The sequence below is a fragment of the Pimephales promelas genome, chromosome 2 (genome assembly GCF_988280905.1).
Source record: "Pimephales promelas chromosome 2, fPimPro1.hap1.1, whole genome shotgun sequence".
NCBI classification, from domain to species: Eukaryota; Metazoa; Chordata; class Actinopteri; order Cypriniformes; family Leuciscidae; genus Pimephales; species Pimephales promelas.
In genome coordinates this window covers 8,000,638-8,021,902 of record NC_142770.1, presented here as the reverse complement: position 1 = coordinate 8,021,902, position 21,265 = coordinate 8,000,638, and the positions used below count along the sequence as shown (strand labels likewise).

Genomic DNA, 21,265 nt, shown 5'->3' with positions numbered 1-21,265 from the left:
TTGAAATGAAATTTAATACACAAACATATGTTCATATGGCTCATACAATAATAAAAAAAAAAAACGTTTGTTTTTTGGTAAATATCAAATAAATCAATAAAATTTGATTATTACCTTCCAGCATTTACGAGTGGTTAAATATTCCCTGCCATATGAGTGATCAGTACTCACCAATAAGTAGGATAATACATGGTTTGCATTGACACATGGCGACATTGTCATATGGTGTGACACTATATCATTTGGTGTGACATTCCAAATTGTGAAAATAACATACCTTCATTAATGATAAAACCAGAAAATATTCATGGAATACATAGAAAATAGTATCAGCAAGAGTCAAAAATACTTTTATAATTTTCTAGCAAGGTTTGTCACAATAAATAGAAAATATGTTGAAAGACCGGCGCCATAGGTCTCACATTGAGCAATGTTTTAGAAAATAATACACAAATTTAATTAATTTTCACAAAACTATAATAGATTACAGTTTAGTTATGATAAATGACTTTGATAAAGTGAGTAACTTAAGAAAGGTATAATCCATTTTCAGTTTATATACAATTATTTTCATGTCACACCATATGACGATTGTACGCACTAATTCAACAAATTATCACATAAATTCTGATTCCAATTGAAAATTTTGAAACAACATATGTTTCTATAAAGATGAGAGTTAGTAGAACAAAAGTCAACCATTTTTATGCCTGTTATTTGAAATTTTTGAAAAAACACTTTTTTATGGTATATATGTCACTGACCCATATATATATATATATATATATATATATATATATATAAATACACACACATGCATTTATATTTAAGAAAAAAAATATTATTTATATATAAAATATTTATATTTATATATAATATAAGTATGGCTGTCAAGCGATTAATCGCATCCAAAATAAAAGTTTGTGTTTACATAATATATGTGGGTGTACTGTGTATTATTATTTTGTATATATATATATATATATATATATATATATATATATATATATATATAAAAATACACACACATGCATGTATATATAAGAGAAAAAATAATTTATATATAAAATATTTATATTTATATATAATATAAATTATATATAAATATATACAGTATATACATGAAAATATTTATATTTATTTATTTATATTTATATATATATATATACACTGTGACAGAAAGTAACTAAATATTTTAGAACCCTTTCAGACACAATTTTAATATTTTATTGAAATAAATTCATAACCTTATAACCTTTAAATTAGTACATTAGTAGAATTTCAACCAATACAATTTAAATTAGCAACCTCATTTTTTTTATATATCATCATTACTAACAAGATTTTTTTTTTGTAGTGGTCATGAATTTATTCTGCACAATTTCCTACCAGTGAAGCTATCAGAGCCGAACAGGTGAAACTGGATGGAGAGACGTCCCTCTCCTCCTCTAAAAGAGCCTTCACTTCCTCACCCTCTCCTAACATCAGCTCATCACAGCATTAATGTGTCATTATTCCTCCCTATGAGTTCAACAAGGCCTCATTTTCAAAATAACACAAGTATGAAACATCATTCGTTTTACCTCCAGGCTCTTTGATGACCTTGCCAAATATAGACGTGACCTCTTCCTTACTGTGTCCATTTGGTGCGTCTGGGGACGGATGTCCCTGCAGCACTCGATGTGTCTGTGCTTGCGTGTTCATTCCTCAGGCTTCTCCTCACTGTCCTGTCTATAGAAACAACTCTGTTATGTTCCTCGTCACCGAACACACTCCAAACTCCCAGCGACAGCCCACCATTCCTGCATCAAAGCCGTCCCAACAGCTAACATCATTGAAAACTGCGCTGTCAACACAAAAATACAGAAAAGATGCCCTTCAAAATCAAGAGACAAAGCATCTGAAACAACATCTCCACAATCCTCAATCTTTGTTTTTTTCCCCCAATACTTTGTATGAAAGTATACATAAAAGTTTACAATAGTGTTACATAAATATGGTGTAAATGGTAGAATGTATATAGGTATATAGGCTATTACTAATATATATATATATATATATATATATGAAGAGTTCAGATGCAAAAGCCTCTAAATGCCATTTGAAATTTTCTTCTTTAATGCAGATTTTTATCAAACTTGTATATTTAAGTTCAGTAATTTCACTTAAATGGCAATGATAATTACCTATTAATTGTTATTTAAGTGAAATTACTGAACTTAAATATACAAGTTTGATAAAAATCAGCATTAAAGAAGAAAATTTCAAATGGCATTTAGAGGCTTTTGCATCTGAACTCTTCATATATATATATATATATATATATTGCTTTAAAAAGCTATATATACATATGTATGTATATATATATATATATATATTGCTTTAAAAAGCTATATATACATATGTATATATATATATATATATATATAGGGCTGTCAAACGATTAATCGTGTTTACATAATATATGTGGGTGCACTGTGTGTGTATATATATACTGTATATATATATATATATATATATATATATACATACATATATATATAGATTTTTAAAGCAATATATATATATATATATATATATATATATATATATTAGGGCTGTGCAAAAGTTAATTGCGATTAATCGCATCCAAAATAAAAGTCTGTGTTTACATATATATTTGTGTGTGCTGTATATAATTATTTTGTATATATAAATACACACACATGCATGTATATGTTTAAGAAAATGTGTTATTCCTATATAAAATATTTATATTTATATAATATAGATTATGTATTTATATATATATATACAGAATTTAAGAGCAAATAATTCTTAAATATTTATTCATGCATAGGTATTGATATATACAAAATAATTATATACAGCACACACAAATATATTATGTAAAACAGACTTTTATTTTGGATGCGATTAATCGCAATTAACTTTTGCACAGCCCTAATATATATATATATATATATTTAAGAAATATTTTCATGTGTATATTGTTTATAGATTTGTATATAATTTATATTATATATAAATATTTTATATATAAAATTATATATTTTTTTTCTTAAATATACATGCATATGTGTGTACGTATATATACAAAAAATAATTATACACAGTGCACCCACATCTATTATGTAAACACAAACTTTTATTTTGGAAGCGATTAATCGCGATTAATCGTTTGACAGCCCTAATATATATGTATATACATATATATGTCAATATATACTGTATGTATATCTCAATATATACTGTATATATACAGTATATATATATATATATATTACTAACAAAAAGCTATAAAAAATACCATGCTACCATAATTTTTGGAAGCGTAACATTTTTTTTATTTTTTAGATTAGGACTAGTAGTATCATTTATATACCATCAATTCACTATTTTATCAGTCATTTAATAAAATTACTCATCTATTTTACTTGTAACAACAGAATTATTATACTATTTGAAGTTTTTTTTTTGAAAATGTACTTTAAGAGTACCGTGGTCTAGATCTAATATTACTATATGACACCAATGTACCACATTATTCATCATGTAAAATACAATACACTATTTATCAAAAATGTAATGGTAGATTATATCATAGTACTATGTTTTTTAGACCATGCTTTGTATTCTTTGGGTATAATATGGTAATCATTCTGTTCCATGTACGGTATCAATGTATTTTTTGTAAGAGAAAACAGTTGCATTAGTTAGTTTGCATTGGTTACCCATCATACGACCTGTACTCAAATGAAAACAAGAACAAAGAGTGTTTATGTTGAATGATTTGAAACACACTTTAAAGAGGAGTCTGACCTGAAAGCCAGTGTTTTTGTTTTGTCTGCTGTTACTTATTTTATTGTGTCTGCAAACGCGCAGGGCTTTACATCTATTGGCACACATTCCGTAATTTCTTTTTACCCCAAAACCAAACAAATATCAAAAGATCAAATACAAGTGAGAGTTGATCTGCAGGGCATGTACACATCATTAACGTGCTTGCACCTGAGCCTGACCTTCAAGGTTAAAAACACACACACACACACACACACACACACACGTAAAAGCAGGTATAGGAAGGTTTGTGGGTCACGTCCCTGAACGTTACAGAAACACACACACAGCTGTCTGTCTGAGTGTGTCAGTGGTTCAGCAGGTGTCACATGATGTCAAACAGTATGTGGCTGATCCAGGGAGATCAAACCCGCAGGTCATCCTCACAGAAGAGAAACACACCCTGAGGTGATGTCATCCGTGAAATAAAGGAGCTAAAAAAACAGAACAAAGACAAAGTGTGTGCCTGGAATTTAACTAATAAATGAACGGTACAAGATTGAAATTTGTGCTTAACCATATATTCTGCAGTATGCCTTAAATATCATAACAATACACACTCATATTTTAGTTTCTATTATTTATTTAATAAATTAATGAATAATAAAATTGGCGAATAATATTAATTAATACATTTCTAATATTAATTAATATTTATATATATATATATATATATATATATATATATATATATATATATATATATATATATGAATATCCACATGACATCTATATGCATAACAATATATACATACATATAACAATAATAATTATATATTAAATTAATAGTGATATAAAATCAATATAATTAAATTAATAGTGATATAAAATCTATATAATTATATGAACATATTCATATTTTATATTTTTATATTACATATTTTATAATATTTTAATATAAAATTATATTTTTTATTTTATTAATATAATTATAATTACTATATATTTTTATTCAAAAATGTATTTAATATTTTTAATTCAACAATGTACTATAAATATATATGTATACATCAATAATTCATTGAATAGCTATTATTTAAATAAATATTTAAAAATAATAGTACATATATATATATAGTTTCAATATATTGAGAAATTACAATAATCATGATATTATGGTAGGCTATAATTCTATTATAACTGTTATTAATAATATTTATTATTACTATTAAATAACTAACTAATATAATCTATGAAATATATATATATTATTTTTATTTATATTGCTTTTAAACATTACATTGCTTTTTTAACATACTATATTTCCTATATTATATTTATAATATACTATATTATATTATACTATATTATGTTTATTGGCAGCACAATTGTTTTATAACACAAATTTTCAATAAACATTATTTTTCACAGAAAATGAATTATGTTCCACTCTATCTGGAGATGAGGTTAAGATGTGAAGCGAGCAGGTATTTCATGTCATACCTTTTTTTTAAGCCTGGTTTTAAAATAAGAAATAATAATTTGTTTGGATGTAGCCTATAGCTTACAATATCTTGACATGTTGATTCAAAATAAGGCAGAAAACAATCTGCTGCTACACAATTAATTACTTTTCTGCAAGGAATAAAAAGGTCTTAGATCTCAGCAACCCCCAACTGTCCATTCGAGAAATAATACGAGCTTTTTTAATTTAGATGTCTGATGAAGATTTCAGGGCTCGGAGAGGCGAACAGCTGTGTTTCTGCCCTGATAAATGACTCATTTAAATGAGTTTCATTAACAATACGTAGGAGTCTTGTTCAGTGCCGCGATATGTTTTGATGTCCAACAGCCGTTATGACAGCAGGGGTTTGTGCGGCAGTCCGTGAATTAATGGAGTCAAATGGAAATTATCTGATGGCCAACACATCTCTGAATTGAAATGCTACACAAATATTGAAGTCAGGCTTGTCATATGTCGTCTGGCTATCAAATTATTCATTCTTTAGGCTATACGATAGAAACCAAATGGCATTGTAAAAAAGGATGTGGAATAATAAATTAATTCTTTGGTGTTGAATGTTGACATCTCTTCCCGCTACCGAAACGCATGCTAGGGTTAAATCACACACGCGTGACTAAGTGTTTGACGATGTGGCCTGATCTGCAACCAGCTTTTCCGGTTTCTCTGCTGCTTAATTTGAGGGTTTGGGAGGTGGAGGTTTCAATGAAGGATTAGGAAATTAATCCCGTTTCAGATCTCCGCAAACAAACACGCCAAAGCAAAGCCCTGCCTGAGGCAAACCGTGACACAATGCTTTAATCTTACAGGTACAGATACACTCATAAGTGCTTTTTAATGGACAATAAATGCTTACAAACGGATTTTAACTTCCTTTCTTAGAGTATCTATTCCTGACCAACTTTACCTTACCTAAATTTAAAAGCCTTTGACCGGTTTAATTTTGTTTGGTAGCCTACGCTAATCTAATTTTTATTCGCAAGACTCGCGTGTGGTGCTGATATCTGTTTATCGTTAGCAATCGCGCCCTGCTTCATACCACAGTCATGATAAAAACTTCAAAGTATACACACTCATCCATGAACATTATTAGATCCGTCGTCATGACGACAAGATCCATAATTCCACTTAGCGTCATCAACCTACGCCTTTGTTATTGTAAGAGGTTAGAGAACCCTACCGCAAAAAAAAATTACATACTGTAGCTTTAAGTTAAAAGGACTTAAACATCCAAGTTGATTGTCCAAGGTGGCAACTTGTTATAGATAACAAATATAATAAAATACTGGATCCATGTAACTAGCTAAACAAATTATATTTAAAAAATTTAGCTTTTGATGCAACATTTTTTTCAGCTGCAGTCAAGCTAAATTTTACATAAAACTTTACAATAAGGTTTCTTATAACATAAATTAACATTAAAAATATTTCTAAACTAACTTATTAAACGTAGTTTTTCTTCATTTCAACATTTACATTATTAAAATCAAAAGTTACTTCTATTAATATTATTTAATGGAAGAGCTAACATGAACTTATTAACAAAATAAAATGTATTGCTCATCGTTAATGTTAGTTAATGCATTAACCAATGTTAACTATGGAAAAACATTAAGTGTTACCAAGTAAGTTACACTAGCTAATATCAAAAAGTAGTTTATTATATTGAAGCTATTTAAGAAGTAATATCTTTAATATTAAATATCGGAAGTATTTATATAATTTGTATGTATAATATATTTTTATAATCAAAACAATATATTGACACAACTTGAACAGATAAACAGATAAACTAATCGGTTTAGCATAATGTTACGCTATGGAAATAACCTTAACTTTTGCACCATAAATTGAAAAACATTTTGGGTTAGGGTTTACTTTTCCACTCAGACAATTTCCACTCAGAAAATTTCACAAACAATTAACCTTGTATGAAAGTATGTATGAAAAAGTAATCCAATCTTATGTAACTTTTTTATTGTAAAAAGTAATCCAAGTAATCTGTTTGATTTGCAACTTTGAAAAATCACCTTTTTATAGTGTAAAAACTAAAGTTTATTTGTTGCATGATAATAAAACCACTTTAGCTAATGTTTACGAAGATAGCTGCGTAAAACATGCTAACTCTTTTGGCTGTAAACCTACAATTTTATCAGGCATCTTCAAGTACTGCATTAAAACCATACATACTGTATGCTCATGTGACTCAGTGACCGAATTACCACAGCACGAGGTGAATTGCGGTCAGAATTTAGTCACCCTCAGAACTGAGTAGCATTTCAAAGGGCGTTTATAAACCAGTACTCGATAGCCGGCAGCTATTTCATAAAGGAAGCACAACTTATCACCGAAACACAGAGCGGTCCTCTCTTGCACGCACACTTACGGATGCTAGACACCCTGGAGAAATGTAAATTTCCCTGCGTTCATTTAATCTGCTGCAGCGTATGGCATTTATTCAGAAAACAAAGCAAACTGCAAGCAAAAAAACACTGATTTCATTAAAGTCTGATAGATGTCGTCAGTAACACAGCTTTGGGAATGAAACGATCGATATTCAACATCACTACCGCATTTTTAAGCGGAAAAAACCCAAACCATATATATTTTGATTAGAAATCTCCCAGCCTGGCTTCTTTTAGGACTAGAAAAACCAAACATGTCCAACATGCGCTTATATACGTGTTTGCCTTTGCACAAAACCCCATGAGCTTCGAGCTGTCGCATCCATCACTGTCAGGACTAATTATTGCACCACACTTTTCTGTGTGCCGTGCAAACATGAGCAAGCTTCTCTCTCTCTCTCTCTCTCTCTCTCTCTCTCTCTCATGAGATCGTTCCATCTCCATTTGAGGTCACAATGGCCGTCTTTTGTTTTAACAAACCCCCCTTTTATGTCTTGCGACCTTAAGGGGTCATGCGGATGCATTTAAAGGGCCATATTCCACACCATTTAAGTCCACTTATAACGTTAGTCAAGGTTTCTGGCACTAAAAATGTCATAATTTAGTTTCAAAAGACCATTTTCCACCCTCTCTCTGACTCTTAGATCTGAATGGTCTGCTTTTTTGCTTCTGTATCTTTAAAAATGTTATTATGTAAATGACCTCTGTAATGATTGGTTTGACCTTATCTAACATTCACAAACTCTCTTTCCGAAAAAAATGAAAAAGTGAAAACACGAATGTGAAAAATAATGTTTTTTGGAAAAGGAAAGAAAAAAAGACAAACTGTGGCTTTTTTCTGTAGATCGTTTAACTAAATACTAATAATAATGAAACTAATATTTAATACATATTAATAAGTTAAAAAAAATTTGGAAGGAAAGTAACAAAAGATAATGGAAGAAATTTATTTGAAAATTATGTCATTTATATTAAATTATGTAATTATTTGTTAATAATAATAATTATTATTATTTGACTATGGTACTTTTTATTTGGAAATAAAAATAAATTCTTGAAAAATATTTAGCAGTTTTTGGACATTTTATTAAAAATTATCTGTTAAAACTGCCAAAAAAACTTCCAAAAATACCACACACTGTAAAAAATAAAACCGTAATTTTTACGGTAAAAAAACGGCAGCTGCCAGAACTTTACAGTTAAAAATATGGTAGGAAAGTGAATGGTTTTACAGACTTGACTTAAAATTTACAGTAATAAACCGTATTTTATTTTTTGATAAAATGTTGATTTACCAATCTTTTGAAAAATTGATATCTGTTTTGTACTATTATAATAGACTGACAACCAACAATCATCACAGCAGTGATGACAGTCACATGATCAATCAAAACTCATCACAAGTAGTCTTACATAAGAAGGTTGATATTTATATAAAGAAGCTGCACAGTGTCATGTTAAAAATGCAATAAACATTAATTTAACAACATTAAATGTAACATAAAACCCTAATATGCATAACTGATTAGAAAAAACACAAGAAAACTATAAGGAACCATTTCAACAAAAATACATAAAACGTGAAGTGTCACAGGGAATTGTGGGAATGTCAATTTACGGTTTTTCACTATAAATTATACAATAAGTTGTTCATTTTCACTTTAAAAACTGTAAATTTAACGGTATTTTACAGTAAAATTATATATCACAGTTATTTACCGTATATAGTATGGAAACTTTCTGTTAACCAATTAACAGTTTTGCACTGCAGCATTTTTACAGTCTTTTACCATTAAAATCAAGATTATTTTTCATTTTCCTTGGAGTACCTTGGAGTGCATGTATATACCATAGTACATGGATTACAAAGTACTATTCAGGAATAAGGCCATTCAAAATTACCATGGTATTACCAGCTGATACCATCACTGCACTATACCGCCACAATACATTTTTATAAGAGTTCTTTCACAGCAGAATTCATTATCTTTATATTCCCTAGCTGTATACCTTCATAAATTGCCAATGCCATTTTTTATATTCCTATTTTTATTAAGTTGTCAGCTGTACCGAGAGAAATCGAACCAGCATTTCACTCTCAGATAATGAAGTTTCTTATATTACAGGTCTAAAGTTCTCTGAGGTCCACAAGGAACGGCTGTCCGCTTTGGAATCGATTCAAGATTTCTGGAATCCAGCCTGCGCTCTCCTGATTCACCATTAATGCCATAATGACTGTTTTGGCAGCAGATTTAAAATGGTGAAATGGTGCTCTGGGACGCCGGTCATTAAACGGTGTTGTTTGATTAAAATCAGAGAATGTTTTTCATCTGTACTGTGGGTTCAGAACAAAAGTGAGAGACGCTAGAAATGATCTCCAAACACAACACACACACATACACACACACGGAAATGCATTCACATTTCCGCCACCGCTGAGGTGCGAATCACGATGGCAGTGAGTTTGTCACGGTGGGGTGCAGGTAAGTGTGAGATTCTGTGTTGTGCTAACACATTAGCTCTGTTCCAAAACCTAGCAAGCTGCTTTGTTGTTTACAGCATACAGTACATAGACCACTGAAACTGTACCTCATAAACTGTTTGGGAAACTAAACTAGTTCATCCACCTTATTTAGCTACACTACACACTAATAACTCAAGGAGGAAGCTATTACTTGGAATTGAAGAAAGCTAACTTAAGGAGGAAGCTATTACTTTGCATTGAAAAAAGCTGTCTGTTAGCATTCCAATAGGAATGCTAACAGGATAATAGGATCTAATAGGATTTCCTGAGCTAGCATAGCACACCATGCTATTTGAAATAATGCTAGCTTTGCTTGTGGGCCGTTTTTGAGCCATTAAAACATTTTGTCCGGAGAGTGACCTCTGACCCGATGCGTGACGTAGGATGCTAAATCGTAACTAGCAAACTGCCTAAAAAGGTGAGAGTAGTAGACACCTCTTGCGGTTCAAACAAGAGTTTGATCAACCAACTCAAATTACTCCGGCATTGCTCTTTAAAAATGGTTGTTTTAGACTCCTAATTCGTGACCGGTGCTGCGCTTAAAGGTTCGTCAATACATCATACGACGGGTCAGAGGTCATTCTTCGGCCGGAACTAGATTCGCATCGTTACCGGAAAACAAGTCATTCTAGTTTATAAAGTTATAAATATGGATATTTTTGGTACAAAAACTCATCACTTTGCTCCAGAAGGACTTTATTAACCCCATGGAGCCGTATGGATTACTTTTATGATCGATGGATGCGCTTTTGGGCTTCAAAATCTATGAGCTACCCCATTCACACATTTTTTTTTATGCATTTGGCAGACGCTTTTATCCAAAGCGACTTAAATTGCATTGTAAGCCACACATTTACATTCTCATCAGTTCTTGCTTTCTCTGGGAATCGAACCCATGACCTTGGCATTGCAAGCGCCAACGCTATTTAAGCTACAGAAAAGCACCAGAAAACAATGAAAACGTTTTTTTAACGTTTTTTAGTATATATAAATCCCATAGTAGTGTTTGGCTGAAAAAAGAAAGTAATATTCACCTAGGATGGCTTGAGGGCGAGTAAATTATGGGAATTTTCATTTTTGGGTGAACCAACCCATTTATATTCACATAACCGATAAAAAAAACATTTTAAAACATTTTGAACATTCAGAAATATTGTATTAATGAACAAAACGTTCTTAGACCATTTTTTAAGCCAGGAATGTGTTACCAAATTGGAAAAAAAAAAAAACAGATCAGATGGACAGAATCATGAGACACAGTCTGAGATGTCTGACACCAGGGAAAACGAAGGACTATTTGTCTGACAACAGGAGTCAGATTAGTGACAAACTCGCTTGTCGCAGAGTGCGGGTGTGAGGAGTGTGTGTTGTGTCAGTGCGCTTACCGCCTGTGTCTATTTTTGCTTGATTACACACAGCATGCCCACAGAGCCCATTGCCACGTCTACATTTACGCGCAAACACGCGGAGGCCTTTTCTTCGCATCCCTCGCCGTATTCCTTGCTAGTTTGACAAGGAATAATCGTGAAAATTGCACGTTTAGAAAACGGCGTCATTATATCAGCTGTGGCCGGTAATGACATATCATCGCATGTAAAGTGTTTTCACATCTCCTGTGGCGCTTTCAGAGCGTTTCAATTCACACAATCTCTGCTCATCACTGCGATGGCGGCGAGGTACGTTTGCATTTCATTCTGTCAGAGCTACAAAAGATGTATTCATCACGTAACATTTGTTCTTGTTAGGTTTGTTAACATGGGCGGAGTAAGCAATGAGAAAATTAGACTAACATCATTCACTAGTTCGATTGCTCATTTAGGCCTGTGGGTTTAAACAAACATGATTACCTTGTTTAGCGCTAAATATGTCAAATATACATCTGTATAAGTAAATATATCAATATATTCATCTGGCAGAAGCAGAGAGCATAAAAATCTTATAGAAAGAGGTACTGAATCGTATTTAGAGCCGTTGTTCTGTAGATTTTTGCTGCCTTGTCGAAAAATGCTACCGTAGCACGAATTGATCATAGAATGCCGATTAAAGTCGTATGAAATACAATTATAATACAATTCTAAGTTATGAGTAGCTACTCTATACTGTAGACTACTGTTTTTATTTTTAAAACGGTGTGAAAAGTAAAAATTATCATAAAATATTCATCTTTGACTTGTCAAAGTACACCTTTCCTCATAGTAATTGAAACTTTCAGTTATTCTTTTTCAGCTGGCTGACCATACAAATATTCATTATGGTAGTAAGCATTTTTTACAGGGAAATTATACATTATAACAGGAAAATGTACTTTTTGTAAAAAAAAAAAAAACTGTGAGTCTGCACATGCGCATAACCGGTAAGTAGCACATCTCGATGGATAGCATGAATCGTCAGATTGGCAACGACCAAAAACATTATGCTACCGTGTTTTGAGCAAAAAAAAAATAAAAAAGTTTTTCCTTTAGAATATGTAAACGTCTAGGTGTAGTTCAATGTTTGTTATTGTCGGTACAATGCTAGCCTGCTAGCTAAATCAGTCACAAATTGTCCATGTATAAGAAATGATTTTCATATTCTGGTGAATTTCAGAAAAAAGCTAGCTAGATAACTTGCTATGCTAAACCGTAACTAGCGAAGCTAACGGTCTTAAAAAGTAGAATAGTCTATTCTGGTAATTATTATTCAGAATGTATTATTTATTTATTTAACATATTAACCTTTTTTTGTCATATTAATGTTGTCATCAGTTTATAAAAGCTCCACTTTGCGTCCACTTTCCACTTTTGCGGTACAATTACCATAGCGCAAAACAACTTTCATGGCTTACTGCTTTAATATAGATTGTACCAAATGTTGCATTATTTATTGTTTTACAACATCAACTACACTCTTAGTTCTATTTAGAAGCAGAAATGGTTCCATCCCCAGCTTCATATATGGAACTCCAAAATGGTTCTATATAGAACCATTTTTTTTTGGTTAAAGGTTCTATTGGCCAAGTATGGAACCCCAGGGTTCTATATAGAACCCAGAGGAACCCTTTTTTTAAGAGTGTATAGAACCTTTTAGGGGTTCCAAATACATAGCACTAATAGAACCTTTTAAGGTCCTATATAGAACCTTTTCTTCTAAGCGTGTATCTTGCCGTTTAGGTTTTCAACAACAACAAAAAAACGGTAAAGCGGTTCTAAACGTTTTATTCGCAAACTGACTGTGAATTGCGAGAGTTTCTTTATTTCCAGACAAAACTTTCAGCATATTTACGTATTCTGACAGGATACACACACTCTGAATACACCTCTGGCAAACTGGCACCGTCCCACACGTTCTAGTGTCACAAACCCCTAAAGGCCGCAGAGAGAAGCAGAGACGCTGATGATGTCTGACATTACCGTACTCTTAACAGCGCCGCTAATTACATGTAAATGCAGATCACCGCAGGCCTGTTTAACCCCGCGGCTATAATAGCCTCGGCTGGAAAAACTGAATTTATTCGAGTCCAGGGGAAGTTTTATCCAACATGGACATGGATGTCGATGATGATATCAATTTAGAAAACGACTAATGATGTGAATTTGCTTGCGAGTCGCTAATTACGCACATATGCTCCTAAAATTTGTATTCATTTGAGAGGTATTATCAGGATACTTCACTGCAGATTCTCTGTCTGTCAGAAGTCATGTGACTTCTTTTAAGCATTACATTTGTGCGTTCACATGAATGCTTGCTTATATACGCATTGGTGTGTGCGTGTGTGAGTATGTGTGTTTCTATTGGCAGATAATCAACTGCAAAGGCAGCAGTGCAATTAAAGTGACAAATTGCCCGTGGGCATAAAGAATCTTCCCTGTGTTTTCATATCCTCCAGAGCCAACTACACCCGTGAACACACACACACACACACACACACACACACACACCATCTGAATGGCTGCACATTTAATTGGGTAGCCATGCTAATTGCAGACAGTACATCATTTTCACTAGGTCCTTTCAAAGGCCCAAGGCCTCACAGAACATTAGCGGGTGAAGACCATGACAGCAAGATCACACCTTCACTTAAAACTCTTATACAATACTTACTTTACTTATTAATAAAGTGGAAGTTTACTTATTTATGAGTGTAAATATAAATTCTGGTTTCTTACAATACAGAACAGTACCAGTGCACACCTGAATCAATGCAGACCGGTGCATTGGAGACATGAAATATTACAACGAGAGAAGATTAATGTAGTAAAATAAGCCAAATAAAATAGAAATATACAAACAAAAAAATGTTTATGGTTAGGCAACAATCAATCCCACATAGTTCTTTAAACATTATACAGTTTTTTCGATGTATAAAAGTTGCAGCCTTAAATTAAGTACAATCAACTTAAAATACATTAAACTGACTTAAAAAGATTACGTGAGCTTAGAATTATAAGGTTCTATCTCCGTTTAGGGTAGTTCTGAGATATTGAGCATCAAAGTTTTTACATCCCACCTGGCAAAACTGTAATGTAGTAACATTTTCTATTATAGCTTTATCTATTAATCTTTTTTTTTACAAAAATAACACCACACAGGCATTAATAAACACCTAATGGATCAGATTATGTCAAAAACTCAATTTCGACCAAAAGTGGAGATAGAACCTTATAATTCTAAGCTCACGATTAGTTAATCTTGTAGATAATTCCTTGACTTATTTTGATTGGTTAAATCAATTTAAAAACATATGTTTTCATAATGTATTGATCATATAATTTTCACACACACACACGATCTATAATATCTCTGAAGCCAATGTCATAACAAAATTACATTTCAATTTAGATGAACCTGAATGTGTGTCAGGAGTCACATGACTGAAGACATCTGTAGTCTCAACATTAGTGATTGGCTTCTACAGTACAGCAGACAACTTCCACCTCTTATACATGAGTAAATGGGTTTGAATGGTGCCAGTTCCTATTTTAGACCAAATAAGAGTCTTTAGACAGAAAATAAAAGAAATATAGACAAATAGATGTGTGTTTATCAGCATTATTGAATCCTGTGAATGGCTAACAGAATACTAGAGAGTCAGTCTGGGTTTAGACAAAGATGAGTGTGGAAAGATTGACGCTAGTATAATGCTTTTCGTAAACAGCAACAAATCTGTCTTCTCATTTTCCCCAATGTCATTTTGAAAGGTGGGACATCATAACAGCCCTATTTATGTCTCTCTTACATTCTTTCACAAATTTACCGCCTTTCGCGATCATTCTTTCATGCCGCCATCTGTATTTTCCCTCCACAATTTCTCCTTTTCTCTGTTATTGATGGTAGTATACTATTTACGTGCACAAAAACGCTTTAATTTAACCATGCAAGTTTAGTTTATTTACTAATGTCTCAGATTCAGGCCTAAAAAAAAAAAATAATTTTTGATCTTAAAGGGATACTCCACTTTTTTGGAAATAGGCTCATTTTACAACTCCCTCAGAGTTAAACAGTTAATTTTACTGTTTTTGAATCCATTCAGCCGATTTTCTGATATTTAGAAGACTATCAGTAACCAGACCGTTTCTGGTCTCATTGACTTCCATAGTATATACTATGGTAGTCAATGAGATCAGAAACTGTCTGGTTACTGATAAGTCTTCTAAATATAAAAAAATTGGCTGAATGGATTCGAAAACGGTAAAACTCAATAAAATACATCAAGGAGAGAGCAGGAAAAAAAGTTTACAATTTAAAACGCTTAGGCCGTGTGTCCACCAAAGCGTTTTTAGCCAGCTGAAAACGCTAGACGCTCTGCTGAAGACGCCGTGCTTTGGGCGCTTGAGAGTGTTTTGGCAGCGCAGCTTTTTTTCCGTTGAGACGTTTCATTGCTATAATACAGAATATCCGCAGCAGTTTGAATGTTGTGACAGTTGGTCGGTGTGGTATTAGTCCCGCCCCTCCTTCACTGTGATTGGACGGCTGGGTAAAAAGTGACAGTGATGAGCGCTGCGTTTTATCCAAAGTTTAACATTTTTCAACTCCCAGCGACCAGTAAAAACGCTGGGCACTCGGCGCTTCAGCGTGAAAAAAACGCTCAGCGCCTCGGTACGCTCATGGCGTTTAAAAAACGCGGCGCTCCCATCGGAAAACAATTGAAAACATACACCAGGCGCGTGGAAAAACGCTTTGGTGGACACACCGCCTTATATTATTTTCTGAGGAAATGCTAGACTAGCTGCAAAACAACAGGAAAACGCTAATTTGTTCAAAACAAACATGATGCGAGCTAAACGGGAGGAGGCCTAGGTAAACAACTTACCTGAAAATCTCACTCAGACGTTGCAGAGCAGGTCAAATCAAATTTTATGTTACAACAAACAGTGACATTTACAATTAAATATGTATAAACTGCATTTTAAAGGGTCGCAGCTGAAGGATATGGCTATGAACGATAAACAAATACGGCGGCGAATCCAGCCACGAACGCTCCCTGGAGTGCAAGTTTGTGCCGTTTCCTGAGTGAAGGGTATTTTTAGAGGTGAGCTGTGTGTGTCATCTCCTGAGTTTCACAGTGTGTCCTCTGCAGCTGGTGTCAGACGCTCAATCTGACACACGACCCTTTGAGGAAACGCTGGATTTGGCCTCGATTACAAGTTCATTTCAAATTTACAGACTAGTTTAAATGGGGGTTTTTTTTGGATCGACATTGTAGGTTTAGGATTAGGATAATCACCCCAAAATTAACATTTTGTCATCATTTACTCACCCTCGTGTCGTTCCAAACTCTGTTGAACACAAAAGGGAAACTTATGGAGGTGAGTTATCCATACAAAAGTGAATCCGGACTGAGGCTATGAAGCTCCAAAATGACAAAAATTTACCATAATGCACTCTTACAACTACTCTTCAATGTGTGACTAAAATACACACTGGTGGTGTTTGAGGAGAGATCCCCTGATATGATTGTAAAGTGCTACATAAATGCCTCATTTATTCATTCTGCAAATTCATTATGGCAATATAAAGCGAAAAGAGACAGTCTTGAATGATTCATTGACTCATTAACTTGATTCGTTCAAGGCTAGCTAGACCCTCCCCCTGTAGTTTTACTGATACTTCATTCAAGGTGTAATGTCGCCAAGTTAGATAAATGCTTTCATATAATGCAGAAAAAGACGGTAAAACATTTCGTAGTACATAGTCCAGTCATTTTAAGCCAAAATGGGGGTCAACCTAGAACTAAATTGCAACAGAAGCAAACTCAACTGATTTTGTATCCTAGTATAAAAATAAAAGCCCCAAAGAATCCCATTAGGGGAAAGTTAATATACAAATATATACAAATATAGCCTATTCATTCTTTTTCTCACGTGAATATGGTAAAATTGTTAAAATTGTTAGATATTATCATGAAAATCACTAAGTTGATTACATACATCAATACAAACAAAAAATGTATTACAAGTTTTTTTTAAATAATTTGTTAACATGGGCAAACGGTGCCTAATCTAATTACGTATGTGCCAATTTGCATAAATAACACAACAGATCTAAACTTTGGGTATAGCCAGGTGAAAATGTCTTGTAGAAGCTTGTTGAACATCATACAATAAGACTATAGAGCAGAGATGTATAAAGTACTAGAAACCCGAACTTAAGTAAAAGTACAAGTGCTCTATCAAAAAAGTGACTTGAGTAGAAGTTGAAGTGCTCTTTAAGCACCACACTTAAGTAGAAGTACTAAAGTATTCAACATTTTTTGTACTTAAGTATTGAAAGTAGTTTATTTTAAAATTCATAGTACTAAAAGTAAAAGTACAAGTATTGTGTCATGTAATTATTAAAGAAAGCAGTCAAAAGTTTGAACTAGCAATCAAATAAGGCGCTTTGGCGGGATACAAATTTGCTTTGGCGGCCGCCAAAAAAAAATGTCATTGCAGAACAACCCATGCATTAGTTGTCAATGTGTGTGTCAATCAATAGCATTACCCTATAAAGCTGGTGTGTGATTTAGGCAGCATGAAAGCCAACTTGCAACAAATGATTCATACAATTTTTATTATTGTAACGAGTAACTAGCAGAACATTAAAAAAAATAATCGAAGTAAAAGTATTAAATTCATCGAAAATATCTACTGAAGTAAAAGTAGAAGTATGAGAAAAAACAATACTCTAGTAGAGTACAGATACAGCATTTTAGTACTTAAGTAGTTCTACTTCGTTACTATACATCTCTGCTATAGAGGCAAAGCTATTGAAAAGCTTTTCCATAGAGTCCTTTTTCAGTCCCTACGGGAGTGTCATTCACTCAACGACATGTGGACGTGTACACACTCACATGTACACAAACTAAAGTAATAAAGACCCCATGATGGAGACAAGGTGATTAAGAACACTGCATACATACACTTTTGCATGTACACACACACACAGTGTATGACAGGAGCCTCGCACAAATAAGCTACAAACTTTCTTCCGGAAGAGCTTAAGAAATAAGCTGCACCTCAAGACCTATAATGTGTGTGTGTTTGTGAGTGAGTCTCTCTGCAGTGCAGTTGCGAAACATTTTAGCAAATCTAAAAGGGAATATAGGAAAAAACATGAAACATGATGTAATGATTCAAATATTTTCAAATAACAAACAAAAAAACTTTCTATGAAGTAAACGACGGACAGAAAAGCATGTTATTCTCATTAAAAAATGTTTTTTAGTGAAAGACAGAGGTTACATGTGTAGATTACATGCCATTTTATGTTGTCTCTATGCATTATACAATTGAATATACTTTTTATGTAGGTTATTATAAAGTGTTACCAGTGAATTTTTTGGTTGATGAGTAAAATTTGACTTTTTTAAATTACAGAGTGTCATGTAATTGTAGTGCATAGTGACTGTTTCCCAAAAATCAAATAAAAATCTTTAAGATTACGATTGATATTAGTGACCCACACACCTACTTTGACCCAGACAGTGCCAAACATTTCCCAGCTGGCACAGAGGGACAAAAATTCCACAATGAACCACATTAAAGTGAAAATCCTCTACCTATCAAAAGTGCACTTTGATCCAGACTGACTGTTAATGGTCACATGCAGCGTGTGTAAAACACAGAGACTTACATGCAGTTATTCTGGCCACACAGGTAGATAAAGAGAACCACTAAAGCTGGTAAAGTGCCACTTGAGAGCAGTTTACTTGATGGACCGTTTATGAAAAGAAAAAAAACTCAAATATTCACAGAAAACAGACTGAAGTATGAGTGCCAACCCTGCTGAAAAAAACGAAACCAGTCTAAAGTGGTTTGCTGGTCTTAGTTGGTCTCCAAACTGGGTTAGGCTGGTCTACAAGCTACAAGGCCCATAAAGCACTGTACATATACACACACACATATATATATATATATATTAGGGCTGTGCAAAAGTTAATTGCGATTAATCGCATCCAAAATAAAAGTCTATTTTACATAATATATTTGAGTGTGCTGTATATAATTATTTTGTATATATAAATACCTATGCATGCATGTATATATTTAAGAATTATTTGCGCTTAAATTCTGTATATGTATATAAATACATAATCTATATTATATAAATATAAATATTTTATATAGGAATAACACATTTTCTTAAACATATACATGTATGTGTGTGTATTTATATATACAAAATAATTATATACAGCACACACAAATATACTATGTAAACACAGACTTTTATTTTGGATGCGATTAATCGCAATTAACTTTTGCACAGCCCTAATATATATATATATATATATATATATATATATTGTATATTTATATACTGTATATATATATATATATATATATATATATATACACTACCAGTTGAAGGTTTTGGATCGGTACGATTTATGTTTTAGAAAAAAAGTCTCTTCTGCTCACCATAACTTGTATTTGATTAAAAACAAAACAAAAACACACTGTAATATTGTTAAATATTATGACGAATTAAAACGACTGTTTTCAATTTGAATATGTTTTAAAATGTAATTTATTCCTGTAATCAAAGCTGAATTTTCAGCATCATTACTCCACTCTTCAGTGTCACAGAAAAACCTTCAAACACGCGGATTTGACGCTCGAAAAACATTCTTCGTTGTTATGAATGTGTACAATTTATTTCAGGATTCTTTGATGAATAGCAAGTTCAAAAGAACAGCGTTCATTTGAAACAGAATTGATAATGAGAAACGTTTCTTGAGCATCAAATCCGCATTCTGAATGATCATGTGACACTGAATGATCCTCTTTGATCACGGGAATAAATCACATGCACTTTACTATATATTCACATAGAAAACAGCCATGTGATTTTTGTATTTTTAATCAAATAAATGCAGGCTTAATGAGCAGAAGAGACTTTACAAATCTTACCGGTAGTGTGTATATAAACATAAATACTGTGTATAAATCTATAAGAACCCTGTAGGTCCCTTAAAGCACAGCAGGGTGGATATTGTTGAGGCTTTGCGCTGAGGGGGTCGTTTTACATTGAACGGAAAACAGCTCACGAGAGGCTTTACAGCTGGTTTGGAGACATAAATATCTCTCTCTCTTTCTCTTTGCTCATAGTTAATCACGTGCAGTTCCGCGGACATCTGGCCGAAAGCCAGACCTCGGAGGAAATGTGTATGTAACCGGATCTGCTTTACAACGTGTGTGTATATACATCTGTAAGTGTGTGCGCGCATACTTCAGCAATGAAGGTCTGGATGGAGAACAGACCTGAGGTCAGGTTTGACATGTCGTTCAGGGACGGTTATAACTGTGTCTGGCTGATCCAGGTAAACACAGACAGGGTTTCTCCATCTGGTTCCAGTGAATTTGACTCCTGCACTGTACAGTGAATGATTACACCTCCATCGAGGGCAACGGTCCAAACACAACGTCTCTACTACATGCAGGAGAGAAAAAACATGACGTAAAAGCACATGTTTGCAATCAAGTCTTCTGACCTGATCTATTCAGGACTGAAATTGTGAATTTTGTTTACAGGTGAAGCTTGTCTGGATCAAAAGTTTTTCCCCCCTTTGCAAAC

The 21,265-nt window shown here is 33.0% G+C and overlaps 1 long non-coding RNA gene across 6 annotated transcripts in view; it reads right to left on the bottom strand.

The window, feature by feature from the left end:
• LOC148995787 (uncharacterized) overlaps positions 1 to 21,265 on the bottom strand; it is a 49,530-nt gene that overhangs the window by 14,931 nt on the left and 13,334 nt on the right. For 5 of the 6 annotated variants that reach the window (XR_016169534.1, XR_016169532.1, XR_016169537.1 and 2 more), the window contains exons 5-6: positions 20,953 to 21,121; positions 1,584 to 1,846 (exon numbers count right to left, since the gene is read on the bottom strand). This is a non-coding gene — a long non-coding RNA (uncharacterized LOC148995787). The remainder of the gene's footprint in view (positions 1 to 1,583; positions 1,847 to 20,952; positions 21,122 to 21,265) is intronic. The other variant, XR_016169533.1, reaches the window with a different exon arrangement.